Below are 17,037 nucleotides of genomic sequence, written 5' to 3'. Positions count from 1 at the left end.
TGCATATACCACTATTTATTCAGCCAATCTCCAATTGTTGGTCATCCATTCAATTTCCAGTTTCTAGTCACTATAAAAAGGGCTGCCACAAACATTTTTGCACATACAGGTCCCTTTCCCTTCTTCAATATCTCTTTGGGATATAAGCCCAGAAGTAATACTGCTGGATCAAAGGTATGCACAGTTTGATAAATTTTTTAACATAGTTCCAAATTGCCCTTCAGAATTGTTGGATCTGTTCACAATTCCACCTACAATTCCATCAATGTTCCAGTTTTCCCACATCCCCTCCAAAATTTATCATTATCTTTTCCTGTCATCTTAACCAATCTGAGAGGCATGTAGTGGTATCTCAGAGGTGTCTTAATTTGCTTTTCTCTGATTAGTAGTGATTTGGAGCACCTTTTCATATGACTAGAAATAGTTTCAATTTTTTCATCTGAAAATTGTCTGTTCATATCCTTTGACCATTTATCAAATGGAAAATGGCTTGATTTCTTATAGAGTCAATTCTCTATATATTTTAAAGATGAGGCCTTTATCAGAACCTTTAGCTGTAAAAATGTTTTCCCAGTTTATTGCTTCCCTTCTAATCCTGTCTGAATTTATTTTGTTTGTACAAAAGCCTTTTAACTTAATATAATCAAATTTTTAAATTTTGTAATCAATAATGATCTCTAGTTATTCTTGGGTCACAAATTCCTGCCTTTTCCATATATCTGAGAGGTAAACTATCCTATGTTCTTCTAATTTATTTATAATCTTATTCTTTATGCCTAGATCATGAACCCATTTAGATCTTATCTTGATGTACAGTATTAAGTATGGGTCAATGCCTAGGTTCTGCCATACTAATTTCCAATTTTCCCAGCAGTTTTTGTCAAATAATGAATTCTTATCCCAAAAGCTGAGGTCTTTAGGTTTATCAAACATTAGATTGCTATTAGTTATTTACTATTTTGTCCTGTGAACCTAACCTATTCCACTGATCAACTAGTCTATTTCTTAGTTTTAGATCTGATATAGGTAGGCCACTTTCATTTGATTTTTTTTTTTTCATTAGTTCCCTTGAAATTCTTGACCTTTTGTCGAGAATTGCAAGGGAACTAATGAAAAAAAAACTCAGAGGAAGGTGGTTTAAGTGTACCTGATCTAAAGCTATATTATATAGCAGCAGTCACCAAAACCATTTGGTATTGGCTAAGAAATAGACCGGTAGATCAGTGGAACAGATTAGATACAAAGGACAAAAAAGGGTACATCTATAGCAACCTAATCTTTGACAAACCCAAAGATACCAACATTAGGGATAAAAATTCATTATTCGGAAAAAACTGTTGGGAAAACTGGAAATTAGTATGGCAGAAATTAGATATGGATCCACACTTAACACCATATACCAAGATAAGATCAAAATGGGTCCATGATTTAGGCATAAAGAGGGAGATAATAAATAGATTAGAGGAACAGAGGATAATCTACCTCTCAGACTTGTGGAGGAGGAAGGAATTTATGACCAGAGGAGAACTAGAGATCATTATTGATCACAAAATAGAAGATTTTGATTACATCAAACTAAAAAGTTTCTGTACAAATAATACTAATGCAAACAAGATTAGAAGGGAAGTAACAAATTGGGAAAATATTTTTAAAAACAAAGGTTCTGACAAAGGTCTCATTTCCAAAATATATAGAGAACTGACCCTAATTTATAAGAAACCGAACCATTCTCCAATTGATAAATGGTCAAAGGATATGAACAGACAATTCTCAGAGGAAGAAATTGAAACTATATCCACTCACATGAAAGAGTGTTCCAAATCACTACTGATCAGAGAAATGCAAATTAAGACCACTCTGAGATACCACTACACACCTGTCAGATTGGCTAAGATGACAGGAACAAATAATGATGAATGTTGGAGGGGATGTGGGGAAACTGGGACACTGGTGCATTGCTGGTGGAGTTGCGGGGGAGTCCAGCCATTCTGGAGAGCAATCTGGAATTATGCCCAGGAAGTTGTCGGACTGTGCATGCCCTTTGACCCAGCAGCGCTACTACTGGGATTATATCCCAAAGAAATACTAAAGAGCGGAAAGAGACCTATATGTGCCAAGATGTTTGTGGCAGCTCTTTTTGTTGTAGCTAGAAACTGGAAGTTGAATGGATGTCCATCAGTTGGAGAATGGTTGGGTGGATTGTGGTGTATGAAGGTTATGGAATGTTGTTGCTCTGTGGGAGATGACCAGCGGGGGGAATGCAGAGAGGCCTGGAGAGACTTAAATCAACTGATGCTGAGTGAAATGAGCAGAACCAGAAGATCACTGTACACTTCGACAACAATACTGTATGAGGATGTATTCTGATGGAGGTGGAGGTCTTCAACATAGAGAAGATCCAACTCACTTCCAGTTGATCAATGATGGACAGAGGTAGCTACACCCAGAGAGGAAACACTGGGAAGTGAATGTAAATTGTTAGCACTAATATCTGTCTGCCCAGGTTGCATGTACCTTCGGATTCTAATGTTTATTGTGCAACAAGAAAATGATATTCACACACATGTATTGTACCTAGACTATATTGTAACACATGTAAAATGTATGGGATTGCCTGTCATCGGGGGGAGGGAATAGAGGGAGGGGGGGTAATTTGAAAAAATGAATACAAGGGATAATATTATAAAAATATATATATAATAAAAAATTTAAAAAAAAAAAAAAAAAGAAATTCTTGACCTTTTGTTCTTCCAGATGAATTTTGTTGTTATTTTTTCTAGGTCATTAAAATAGTTTTTTTGGGAGTCTGATTGGTATAGCACTAAATAAATAGATTAGTTTAGGTAGTATTGTCATCTTTATTATATTCACTTGACTTATCCAGGAGCACTTAATATTTTTCCAATTGTTTAGATCTGACTTCATTTGTATGGAAAGTTGTAAAGGGCTAGAACTGAGCAATGTACTTGGATAATGAAGCACATGAGACTAATTGCCAATTGGACAGTTCCCTATTAACTTGTTTGAAGGTTGACCCTCCCCAGCTGTTTGGTGCTGACTTGATTGGTGGGATAAAGAGGGGGAAGTGACATGTGTGGGAGGAGTAGGAAGAGGAAGAGGAATTGAGATGCTGATGCTGAGTCAGTCTCTCCTGGTGTTTGAGGGAGGAAGGGGTGTGTGAGGTTGTTAGACCTAACCCCCTGATCTTGACCGTAAAAGATCAAGAATAAAGACGTGTAGTGATCCTGGCTGATTTCTGGAAAGACAGAGTTCTAGCAGAAAGTGTTTTGTAGTTTTGCCCATATTGTTCCTGTAGTTCCTGACTTTCCTTTGACAGATAGATTCCCAAATATTTTATACTATCAACAGGTATTTTAAGTGGAATTTCTCTTTGTATCTCTCGCTGTTGGATTTTGTTAGTGATGCATAAAAATGCTGATGATTTATGTGGATTTATTTTGTATCTTGCAACTTTGCTAAAGTTGTGGATTATTTCTAATAGTCTTTTAGTAGAATCTCTGGGGTTCTCTAAGTATACTATCATATCATCTGCAAATAGCTTGTTCTATTTCTTTTTCTAAAATGAGACTATTTAATTTACTTCTTCCTCTGTTGATCTGAGCAACCTATATTTTTGAAGGTATTCATCCATTTCATTTAAGTTATCCAATTTGTTGGCATATTGGGCAAAGTAACTCCTAATTATTGCTCTAATTTCCTCTTTTTTAATGGAAAGATCCCCCTTTTCATTTTTAAGACTAACAATTTGATTTTCTCTTTCCTTTTTCTAATCAAATTTATCAAGGGTTTATCTATTTTGTTGGTTTTTTCATAAAACCAACTCTTAGTTTTATTAATTAATTTTTACTTTCAATTTTATTAATCTCTCCTTTTATTTTTAGAATTTCAAGTTTAGTGTTTGATTGGGGGTTTTTAATTTGCTCTTTTTCTAGATATTTAAGTTGCAAGCCTAATTCATTGATTTTCTCTTTCTCTGTTTTATGCAAGTATAGAGATATAAAATTTCCCCTTATTACTGCCTTGGCTGCATCCCACACATTTTGGTATGACATTTCATTATTGTCATTCTCTTGGGCGAAATTATTCATGCATATGCTTTGAAAAATAAACAGCTTTAATAAAAAAAATAAAAAAAACCTAGAGTAATCTCTGTTATCAAAATGTTAATATCAAAACAATAATTAATCTCTTATCCAGAAAAAAAGAAAAAGACTAAAAATCCTTGGCATTATATATGACTAGTAAAATCACCACTATTAAAAAAAAGATTAAGTTTTTATTTGTTGCTGGTACTGAATTTGTGTAACTTTGATACACTTTTAACATCATAGATTATGAGCTAGAAAAGGAGCTTAGAAATTAAAACATTCAGTTCCCTCAAGTTTTGGAGTGATTGTGGTAACTTGTTTAAAATACCCCAGATTATAGGCAGAATTAGAATTCAAATCCTTGGCCTTGAGATACTATGCTTCACCTATAAAGTTCTCCATCACTAATACAGCTCCAAGTACTAATTTGCAGTCTTGTGATAAATCATTGCATTACAATAGATTAGAGTTTACAAACCAGAAGGGGAACCATCTGTCTGAACAATTGTCTTCAAAATGCTATTTGAATTAAGTGGTTACCATGAAGTCAGGTAGCAATTCCTAGTTCGAAACAAACATGTGATAAATTCACAATGGCCATTTTCTTTGTCAAAAGGTTGGTTTATTTAGGAGAAGAGGATACAGAAAAAATAAGAGGTAAAAATAAGACCAGGAGTGGCAAATATGAAATAGAGTTGGTAGAGCAATAGGATGATCAAGGAAAGGAATTTGGAAGAATTCATTAACGGAATTTGCCATGAGGTAGGAGAATGCCATTGTATATAGGTGTGTTTATACACACACACACACACACACACACACACACACACACACATATATATATATGTATTTATATGCATATATATACATACACAGATATATATATATGTGTACATTATACACACATATATACATCATATACACACAGACAGAGACACACACATATATATATATATTTATATATAAGAAAGATACCATAAAAGAGAAGAAACTATGAGGGAGAGAGAGTACCTCATAGTGGACTTAGTCTTGAAAAAGATTTAGCAAAGTTCTTCATCATGGGCACATCTTTTATAGGGAAAATACAACCTTGAGGGTTTTCCAGGGGAGGGGAGGAAGTGTCAGGAAAGAAAAAGAAAAAATAACTTGAAGCCAGATCTTCTTAACTTCAGGATTAGTCTTCTCATTAGGGAGAAACTAGGTAGTAGAAAACAAAGTTTCTTAACTATGGGCCACATAACTTAAAGTAGGGGTTGTGAAATTATGCATTATTATTAGTAAATGTTTGATTTGTATACCTATTTTTTAATACCTATTTATTAGGGTCATGTAAAAATTTCTTGGGGGGCAGGGGGCCTGAATGGAAAAAAATTAAGAGACCCTGCTATAAGGAATAGAGCTCTAGACTTGGACTTAGGAAGGCCTAGGTTTGGAACCCAGACACTGAGTAGCTGTGTGATTGTGGATAAGTCACTTACCCTTTCAAGCCTCTTGTTTAAAGATATTAATGTTATCAACCTCACAGGACTATTGTAAGGATGAAATGTAATAATGTACACAAGACACTTTGCAATCCTTTAAGTGAAATAAAAATATCAGCTATTAGATGGAGAAATACTTGTAGTACTTGATGGAGAGAGAACAGATATTGTAGTGAGGACAAGTTCAAGTTCTGTGCCTGACTACATTAGCTGTGAGCCCCTGGACAAGTCACCTGGATACTAACGCTAATAATAAGAACTAAAATTTACATAGCACTTTAAGGTTTGTATCCTCACAGCAATGCTGTGAAGTAGGTGCTATTATTGCCTCTTTTTTACAGATGGAGAAAAAGATAAAGAGACAGAGACAGAGACAGAGAGCAAAAGAGAGAGAGAGACAAAAATGGAGAGACAGAGAGAGGAAGAGAGAAAGACAGATGAGAGAATGACAGAGAGAGTAAGAGCTAGAGAGAGACAGAAACAGAGGGAGACAGAGAGAGGGAGAGGGAGATGGAGAGAGGGAAAAGAAGAGGAATAGAGGTAGAGATAGAGACAGATAAAGAAAGAAAGGGAAGAAGGAAGGGAGAGAGAGATGGAGACAAAGACAAAGAAACAGAGACAGAGAGAGATCCAGAGATACACACACACACACACACACACACACACACACACACACGCACAGAGACAGAGACAGATGGATATAGACATACACATAGAGAGATGTACAGAGAGAGAGAGACAGAGACAGAGAGAGAGACAGAGAGACAGAGAGAGATAAAAAGACAGAGACAGAGACAGAGAGACAGAGAGATAGAAAGAAGAGAGAGAGAGGAGAGGGCAGGAGAAGGGGAGACAGGTAGAGGAGAGGAGAGAGGAAATAGCCATTCTTATCAAGGTTTCAATTGATTTAAAGATCAACTACATGATAATATATCAAAAATCCTGATCTCTCATTTATAAAATCTTCTAACAGAGCACTTGGCTTCTCTCCATCATCTACATTATTCACTAATCTGATTCATTGTTTGGATCTGGCTTATGTTTATCCATGTCAGTGCTGTCTGTTTTAGTAGATGGAACTGTGCTCATTCATTTTATCCACTGTTTTGTGTTGAATCATAAGAAGACAAACACTTCCAAGAAATAAATTTTAGGACAATTATGATGATAATGAGGGTGATCTCAGTTGTGAAATTGATGTTACAGCAAGGAGACCAAAGTAGTTTTCAAGTCTGATACTCTAGCAATGGAAACACTCTTTACAAGTTCCCCTTAATACTCAAATCTCAATAAGCAGGAGAAAGGCATAGAATGTTAGAGCTGGAAGAGGGCTTTGAGAACGAGTTCAACTTCTTCCTTTTTTTGAGGAGTAAATAAGCTCAGAGAAGCTAAGATATTTATCCATAATAGATGAAAGTTCAATGTAGCTGCTGTTTTATCATATTGTTATTTCAACTTTCCTACAAAAATATCATCTGATAGTTTTCCAAGTATCAGCACATTTACTGCCTGATAAATGTCATAGATTTTTATAAATTCATTTGAAAATATTGATTTATTTCTGTTTTGAACTATAAGATACTTTATCTAGCTAATTTTTGAAATCAGGAAATTGATTCCTGTAGAATTTTAGCAACTAGCCCAAATTCTTATATAGTCTCATAGAACTCATGCCCCCTGATTCATGGTCAACTGTTTTCTCACTATACCAGGTTACCTCCAAAGGCACTGTCTCCTTTTGGATTCTAGACTTCAGGCTTTTACATAGAGTTTTTCCTGATCCTCAGCTATTCCTACCAGATGTTCTTTCTTTCTCTTTCCAAATTACTTTGTGTTTACATATATATACATATATATATGTATAATACAAATTTTATAAAACACTATATAAATGCATACTTTTACATATATATACATATATATATGTGTATATATATATATATATATATATATATATATATATATATATATATATATATATGTTGTATTTTATACATATTGTTTTCCTTGATACAAAGAAAGCTTCTTAAACACTGGGACAGGTTCATTTTGTTTTCTTATACCTTAACACAGTGTTTAACACATGATAGACACCTTATAAATACTTGCTAATGGATTGATAAAATGATAAAAAAATATATAAATATAGATATTTAGCTTGGTGAAGCATTTGATAGAGCACTGATCTTGAAATAAGAAAGATTCTTCTTTGTGAATTCAAATCTGGCCTCAGACATTTATTGCCTTTCCCTTTCTGTCTTAATTTCTCATCTGCAAAATGAGCTGGAGAAAGAAATGGCAAACCACTCCATTATCTTAGTCAAGAAAACCCTAAATAGCAATAATAGAGAAGGGATGGCTGAGGTAGACAGAGGGGAGGAAACACAATAGGTACCGGGAAGTATTGGAAGTTCTGTCATGTGGAAAGGGAACACTAGAATTATTCTGCTTGGTTTCAGAGAATACAAATAGGAGTAAAGAGAGGAAGCCACAGACAAATTTAGGCTTAATTTAAGGAAAGATTTCCTTTTTATTGGTATGGAATGGATTTTCTCAGGAAGCAGCAGATTCTGGTCCAGTGGAAATTTTCAAACAAAAGCTGGTTCATCACTTATTGGATGTGTTATATTTTGAGGGTTATGTAGTAAATTAGATCATAAGATCATGGAATCATAGATTCAGAATCCAAAGGTAACTTAGAGACTTCTTGTTCAAGTCTCTCATTTTACAATTGAGTAAACTGGGAAAAAAAAGAGGAAAAACTGAGATCCCTTGCAACTTTGAAACCCTGTGATTGTATATATTGAGTCTTATTATTATAGAATAGTCAGATGGAAGAGACATCACTTTGCTTTCATGCTTTTGCCTAGAGTTTATAGAAACACTGAAGAGTAGTTAGCTTCCTTGATGCATTTCTTCTCATTAGCTCCTTTCTTATCAGAGACATTTTGTTGAAAACAACTTGTACTCCTTGAGGTTTGTTTTTGAAACCTAAAAGCTCTTGAAGGTAAAGAAGTAACTTGGTCTACAGTGAGGGTGGGATTTCAGAGATACATAGGCAAATGGTTGGCAAAGGGATACACCAAATACCCTATCATTGACAAGACAATTTATGTGTCCCTGAATGGCAGGCACACATACATAATGTTCTACTCTTTAGGAAGACTTTTAAGTCAGTCAACTTTAACAAGTCATTTGTACTGAAACTACTCTAATTTAAACCATAGAGAATCTGTAAAATGTTCTTAATCATATCTTATCCATTACAATCAAACTTGGTTGCGAGATAAAATGCTATCTATTCTTGGTAAGAAAATGCTTCCAAATATGGACTCTCAGTTTTGATAAGCTTATCAAAAGGTTTTTGAAACTCAAGTTCCACAAACTTGAATAAATTCCACCCATAATTAAACCCTATTTTCTTTTATCTTTGATAAAGAGTTAGACTTCTTTTGAATATATGGAAATAATCCTTTATTAAGAGTTTCAGCTTTGACTCTTTTATGTCTCTTTTCCATTTTTTCTATTTTCTTTACTTATTCTCTTTAAACAAACATCTTTAATTTCTTTTTAAAGGTTTTACTTCTACAGGAAATATTTTTAGTGAAAAACAATTCCTTATCCAATAGAAATGATATTCATCTCTTCAGGCATCCTGTATATATAAATAAATATCTGGATATCAGCCTCATGCCTAGATGATCAATCATAGAAAATGCAGATTAAGTTTGGGAGGAATTTTTTTCTTGCCTTATTTATTTTACCTTTTATTTTTAAGAGTTCAATTTATTTTATTTTATTTTATTTTAACCTTATGAGGGGTATTAAATACATTTTATGTGCTACAAGCTCTATAAGTAAAGCTGGCCTGGAATTGGTCAGTTGGAAGACTGCTCTCTCCCTCCATATCTTCCTTCCTTCCTTCCTTCTTTTCTTCCTTCCTTGCCACCTTCCTTCCTTCATTCTTTCCTTGCCTCCCTCCCTCCTTCCTTCTTTCTTTCCTTCCTTCCTTCCCTCCCTCCTTCCTTTTGGTCTTTTGTTTTTTCAGATTGAATGTAAACAGCAATCATTCCTGCTTTGGCCAGAAAGTCTAAGAATCTTCCCTTCCCAGATTCATTCATTAATTCATTAATTTATTTAAATGAAAAAGGAAATTTTTTGCCTCAATTGCTACTTAACTTTAATTAATGAATGGATGTGGCCTCAGTCAAGCTGACCTGTTGAAGACCTTAGCTTAAAAAGGCCAAAGCCTTCCATTTCATCCAGGGCTATGTCCAGTCATCCTGATCTGTATCTGGCCATTGGACTTAGATGGCCCCAGAGGGAAAAGTGAGGCAAGTGGCCTTGCCCAGTCTCCCTCACTTAATCTAATCCACTTGTATGTCATGCCATCTCCTTCCTGATATCATGGTCTCATGGTTTTCTTCGAGAACGAAGAACAAACAACATGTGCTAGACATTGTCCTATGTACTTTACAAATACTATCTCATTTGATCCTTGAAACAATTGTATGAAGTAGGTGCTATTATTAGCCCCATTTTACAGTAGAGCAAACAGAGGCAAGCAGAAGTAAACTATTTATCCAGTTACATAGCTAATAAATATCTGAGGCCACATTTGAACTTAGGTCTCCTTGCCTCCAGCCCAGGGCTCCATCAGCTATTGTCATCTTGCTACCTTGTGAGGAACCAGAACACAACCAAAACAGATTAAAAAGAAGGAAAGAGCTTAGAATCAGGTTCAAGAATCAGTGCATTACTCACTTGTTCCTGTAACATCCATATGTCTCATCCTTATCTTTAAGATGGACACAAAAATGCTTTTTATTAATAATTTTACTGGGTTCCTAATGAGGGCAGAGTTTGGTAAATGCAACGTGCTGCTTCATAGAATTAGAGAATTTCGGAGCTTTATGCGATCTTAGAACTCAAACATGCTCCAATCCTCCCACTATGAAGCAAACTCTACAGACATAACCAGCAAAGTGGTCATTCAAACTTTGGTTGAAGTCTTCTGATGAGGAAGAAGTCAGGACCTCGTGTAGCAGTGCTATTTAAAGTAATTTTTATTTATAGTATAGTAAGCTAATTTAAGTAGTAAGATATAAGCTTCTTGAGGAGGGGTTACTTCATTTTGCATTTCATCCCCATCATCTAGCACAGTGCCTGACTATACAATAGACCCTTAATGAAAGTTTATTGATTGATTTGCTAAAATAGTTCATTTAAATATCAGTTCTTATTAATATGAACATAATGGAGGCATTCAGGTGACCTTCAACTCACCTACTTCTGGATCTGAACATGTTACCTTAATTCTAGGGAAATTGCCTGGTTCAGCAAATTAGGTGGGAGGAAGCATTTTCCTTTAATTAGCCCTTAATGCTAATATCAATATAAATGTCAAATATATCTTTATTTTAAATAAATGCTATTTGATTTTTAATTATCTGGCAGCTTGTATACATAAGTCCTCAGCAACTGGGGCTGGATGTAGGTTGGAAAATGCTCATTTCTAGATTATTATCAGAAATGCTAGAAAATTGATGATGATATATAGATAGAAAAATGATAATATAAAATTAGAGCCAGAAACATGCAATGAATCAACTGGATTTGAGAAGATGGTGACTAAAGATAGTACAGTGGAAATAACACTTAATTAGGAGTCAGCAGAATCCTATGTCCACTGACTAATGAGATAGTGTTTGTAAAGCTAATTTTTTAAAAGTTGGGGTGGGGGACACACTTTAAAGGTCTTCCAGTAACTAGTACTTTCTAGCTATGTGATATGAAGGTAGATGTTTGCATGCAGAGATTCCTTTTAACTCTAAGGCATCCTGTGATCTCTCTAAACCTCAACTTCCTTATCTGTATATTGGGGTTAATAATGCCATTAGCACCTGCCAAACACATTTGTTGTTGTTGCTGCCATAGTGAGACTGAAATGAAGGAAGGAAATAAGCATGAATTAAGTACTTACTATGTGCCAGGCACTGTGCTAAACACTTTACAAATATTATCTCATTTTATCTTCACTAACACTCCTGTGAAATATGTTCTATCACTAAGCCCATTTATAGACAGTTTAAGAGACTTATCTGGTTAATAAATGTCTGAGGTCAAATTCAAACTCATCTTCCAAATGTCAGCCACAATACTGTCCATTCCACCACCTAGCTGCCAAATAAGTTAATGCATGCAAAATGCTTTGGAAACTTCAAAGTATTATTTTTTTTATTGATCATTTGATTCTCTGCAGCATCATCACTACTATGTTACTCCTCATATTTTTTGATGGAATTTAGATAGAAGTAGTCTTGACATAAGTTGATATCCTACATTTATTCTTTGATATTAAAGGCTTCTATAGGTGCTTTGAAAAAAAAAAACTACTTTTTGTAAGCATATGAAAATATTAGAATGAAAATTCATCTAAGATTGCTGAAAGCATCCTCAATACAGCTCTGGTATAGAAATTATCTGTACCTCATCTTATTCTTAAATTATTATTTAAATTAAACTTTACTTCATTTTCACAAAGTTCCATTTATTCTTCCTCTTATTTCCCTCTCCCCCCCTGAAAAAAAAGAGAAAGAAAATCCTTCTTAAAGACTGGTTTATTTGAGCAAAACAAATTCACACACTGGCCAGGCTTCTCATTTCCCTCCCTCCTCCAAATATGTCTCAATCTGCACTGAATCCATTAGCTCTCTTTCTCAGGAGATGTGTAGCAGCATTTACCTTCAATTCTCTGGAACTGTATTTGGTCATTATATTTTAAAATCTTTCAAAGTTTGTCATCACAACATGGTTGTTCTTGTATAAATTCTCCTCTTGGTTCCACTACTTTACTAGTAAAGTTCATATAACTATTCCCAGATTTCTCAAAAATTACCCTCTTCATCATTTCTTACAGTATGATAAATTTAATCAAAGAAATGGACCACAATTTGTGCAGCCATTTCCTAATTAATGGGCATCCCTTCTGTTTCCGCCATTATTTTGGACATGTTCTGCAAGATCTTTACATTTTGAAAGGTTTTTGTTCCCCCATTTTAAGTTGCAGGTTGTGATTATATGGTATAACAACATGTGTTAAAAATATACTTCTCAATTTAAAATTTTTTTTCTTTTTTTGTTGAGGCCATTGGGGTTAAGTGACTTGCTCAGAGTCACACAGCAAGGAAGGGTTAAGTGTCTGAGACCAGATTTGAACACTGGTCCTCCTGCCTTCAGGACTGGCGCTCTATTCATTGTACCAACTAGCTGCCCCTGCTCTTAAATTTTTATGGATCAATGTTATGTCCAGGGAATTATAAGCAATAGTTGGATCTGTGATAATGGGCTATTTCCAGTATAGTTTCTTAGTTATAATTATAATTATTATTATTGGTATTATCTTGAGCAAGTTACTTCATTTTTCTATTTTTCCATTTTCTTATCTAAACATAAAACAAAGAGAATATAATTTCTTAGGTCCTTTCCAAATTCCACACTGAATTATTCTATGTCAGAGAAAAATCATAGTAACAAATTCTCTTGCTACTGCAAAAACAATTTCTCAAATTGTAAAGAGCAGTAGATATTTCTTTGCTATGCTCTCTCCTCTTGAAGAAGGGACTCTGAAACTCAAAAAATTTTCTTCAACTCTGCCTCAGTGAGGGATTCCGTGTGAGGGAAACAAGATAAACAACTTCATTCAGTTATCTAGATGGGGTTGATTCAGTCCAGACTAAAAGAATTCCAACCCTATTGAATTAAAGAAATTCATTCAATTCTACTCTAACTCCAGCTCAAGCTGAAACCCAGTTTATAGATAGAGCCAACTTGGGACTCCACCTATTGGTCCCCTCAGCTTGTAGCCAAAGCTCTTATTATAAAAGAGCCAATCTAAAATCTTCTCTTTGCAGAGGTTCTAGAGGTTTGCCATTCTATGCCAAGGAAGCCTCTGCCCACTGGAATAATATTCTTTTCCAGTGCTAGCCTCTCTTTACCTTCACCTATTTCCCTAACAAGACTTTATTTCTACCTTTACTTCCCAATCCCTATAATAAACCTTTTATCAATCTAGGTTTTCAGATTTGTAAATTCCTTTACAAGGAATCCCTGCACCACCAGAAGGGGGTTCCTCAAAACTCCCTACTCTTGCACCAAATCCCAAGGAGATGCAGGGGAGCCAAACCTCTCCATTTGGTTCCCTGAACTCAGAACCTGCCACTAGACCTTATCATTTAACTCCCTGACCACCAGAAACCCTAATCTCATTTTGGTTCCCTAAATCTAGATCTTATCATTTGGTTCCCTATAAAAGGGAACCCCCAAATCTAAACCTCATCATATTTTTGGTTCCCATACTGGGAGCCCTGAAAACTAGACTTCCCCTCAGCATCTAAGGTATGAGAACAATAGTTCTTAGTGAGCTTAAAAGACTTGAAGACTAAAATTATTTAAATGCACCAACATTCAAGGCAGAGGAACTTGATATATGAAGCCAATGATTATTTCTATTCTTCAAGAAACTAAAATAAACAGGGTATCTGGGGCTGAGATTACTACCAGCTACAAACATTGCATAGAGAAATGGATTTCATCAAGTATCTAGTCTGAACAACTTATATTGTAATAGCAAACCAACAATATTAGATTTCAGAAAAAAACAGTAAGTTGAGGGATTAGAGAATAGCTAGCTTTCAGCTTAGGATTCTTTAGGATCTTGCTTGGTTTATTCATCCATAAAATAAAAAGCAGATTTCAAATTTATTCTAAATGGGAAATTGAGATAATTTTGGGGATTAGTCAGCCAATAAACATTTAAGCTTTCATTTGTGCTTGACACTGTGGATAGGAATAAATGCAAAACCCATCAAGAACCTTTAAGGATCTTACATTCTAACTGATGACATGGTAATAATTATTTACTTGCAAGGTATATGCAAGGTAGATGGAAGGCAGTTTGAGAAGGGAAGGAACAAATGGCTGACCTGGGTCAGAGGTCTAGAAAAGACTTTTTGCAGAAGATGGAATTTGAGTTGGGCCTTGAAGGAAGTTGGAAAAACTTAGAAGCAGAGTTAAAGAGGCAGAGCATCCTAAGCATATGGACAGTAATTACAATGGTACAGAGATGAGAGACAGAACATTGTATTTGAAAAATTGCAAAAAGACCAATATCGATGAATTGTAGGATAGGTAGAAGGGATAAGATGTCAGAAGATTTGAGAAGGTAGGAAGGGGACAGGTTAGAAACAACTCTAAACCCCAAACAAATGACTTATCTTACATCTCTGAGGCAATAGGGAGCCACTGAATTTCATCTAGGAAGAGGATTGTGTAGTCCCACCCATGCTTTAGAGAAGTAATCTTGACAGATGAACAGAGAATGACTTGGAGAGACTTGAAGCAGGAAGACAAGAACAAAAGACTATTAAAATATGGCAGATGAGAGGAGGTGAGGGCTTGTGCCAGGGTGAATGAGAGTGGATGTCATTGGAGATGCTACAAAGGTAAAAATGATTGGTTTTTGACAGTAGATTGTACATATAGAGTGAGGGAGATTGAGGTATTGAAGATGACATTAGGTGTCATAATAAGCGAAAAATTCTGAAAAGTAGAGAAGTTTTTGGGAAAAGAAAAAGAGTTTTGTTTTGTTGAGTTTTGTTGACTATAGCTCATCCGGTCAGTGTGTGACAAAAAGGCAATTAGTATTTGGGGAATATAGTTCAGTAGGAGAAAAAGGCTAGATGGAGAGATCTAAGAACCATCTGCATAGAGATGCTAATTAAACCCATGGGAGGTGATTAAATTCACCAAGTGAGAGAGAATATAGTGAAAAGAAAAGAGGTCCCAGAACAGAGCCTTAGGGGATACCTATGACCTGTGTCTGCTGTGTGATCACAGATGCATATCTGGATCTGAACACATTCAACTATTGCTTGCTAAGTATCCCACCAGTGGTGATGAAGGTATAATCTCCTGAAAGCTTTTATATTCCCATATTGTGAGGTCTTAACAGTCAGCCTCCCTTATCATCTACTTTCTAGAATAGTTTGTTTAGCTGCATCCAGAAGTAGCAAGTTAAAGATGAACATACCTCTTGCTTTTCTTTTACAGAAAGACTGTTGACAGAATTGTGCAAATGTGACCACATTAAAAAATATCATGTGATGACATTGTCTATAATATTGAAAATGCACTTAAAGGGGAATTTAAATTCCCTTAAATAAAGGAATGAGTCAATCAGAGTTGAAATTTTCAAATTGCATAAATCTCTTGATTTTGTCTGCAAGATCAACTTAATGGTCCAAAATGTTGAACTGAAAGTATCCTAGAATCACAGTTAACTCAGAGCTAGAGGGTCCCTCTAGTCCAATTCTTTTATTTTATAGATGAGGAAAATAAAATCCAGAGAGGTTAAATTATTTTTCCAAAGTCACACAAGTTAAAAGTATCAGAAATAGGATTTGAATCCTTTAACTCCAGAGCCAGTGCTCTTTTCACTAGCTTGCCTCATTTCACAGAGGAAGAAATTAGCACCTAGAGAGGTTAAATGATTTGGCTGGTTTCCTACATCAGGTATAAAAATTCAGACATCATCCAGTTCCAATTTCTTACTTTATAGTTGAGGAAACAGGCTCCAAAATGAGGTGAATGGCTTTCCCAAAATCTTAAGAAGATGTTTGTTTCAATGACAACCGCATTCAATTTAACCTGAAGCCAGTGGACAATGCAAACTTCAAATTCAGCAGAAATTCACTTTTTAATTTTTTCATTGTAGATCAGAAACTTTCATATCTAAGTGGTTTTATGGTATGAATTACAATCTCCTTGGGGATAAAATAAATTCAGCAAGTTCATTCTGTTGGTGTCTCTAGCACTGGCTTCATGTTAGTGTTTTAAAAATAATGAATCTATCTGTCCCCCAATGCTTTTGCATGTCACTTAATTTTCTTTTTACTATTTTTTCAAATCTAGATGATTGATAGATTCTTCTTCTAGCAATCAGTTAATTTTTAGATGATTTCTTTTTTCCTTTGAAGCAAACATTGAAAGGGGGCAGCTATGTGATGAACTAATTAGCATGAAAGCACAGAATATGTAACCTTAATTAGGCATAATTTTAGGCGAAACGTAATGGGATATCCTGAAACTAGACACTATGCAAATATTAAACTTTTCATTCTTCCCATTACATCTGAAACCATCAAGCAAAGGATGTTTTGCAGTAGATACTACAGTCAAGACAAATCTTTCAATGCAAGTTGGGTTTTTTGGCATGCCCTTAATGTAAAAGATGAGAAAGGGACATTTAGAAAATGGAAGAGCATTGTTCAAAAGCTTAAAAATGTAGAACTAAGCATAAACTGTAGAATGAACTTCACAAAGTGAGAGAAGTTTGATAATTAGACCAGAAAAGCCTGCCTCCCTTATTGTAGTCACATTTCAATTTC

Source organism: Sminthopsis crassicaudata, chromosome 3 (genome assembly GCF_048593235.1).
Source record: "Sminthopsis crassicaudata isolate SCR6 chromosome 3, ASM4859323v1, whole genome shotgun sequence".
Taxonomy (NCBI): domain Eukaryota; kingdom Metazoa; phylum Chordata; class Mammalia; order Dasyuromorphia; family Dasyuridae; genus Sminthopsis; species Sminthopsis crassicaudata.
Note: the sequence above shows the minus strand (reverse complement) of the source record.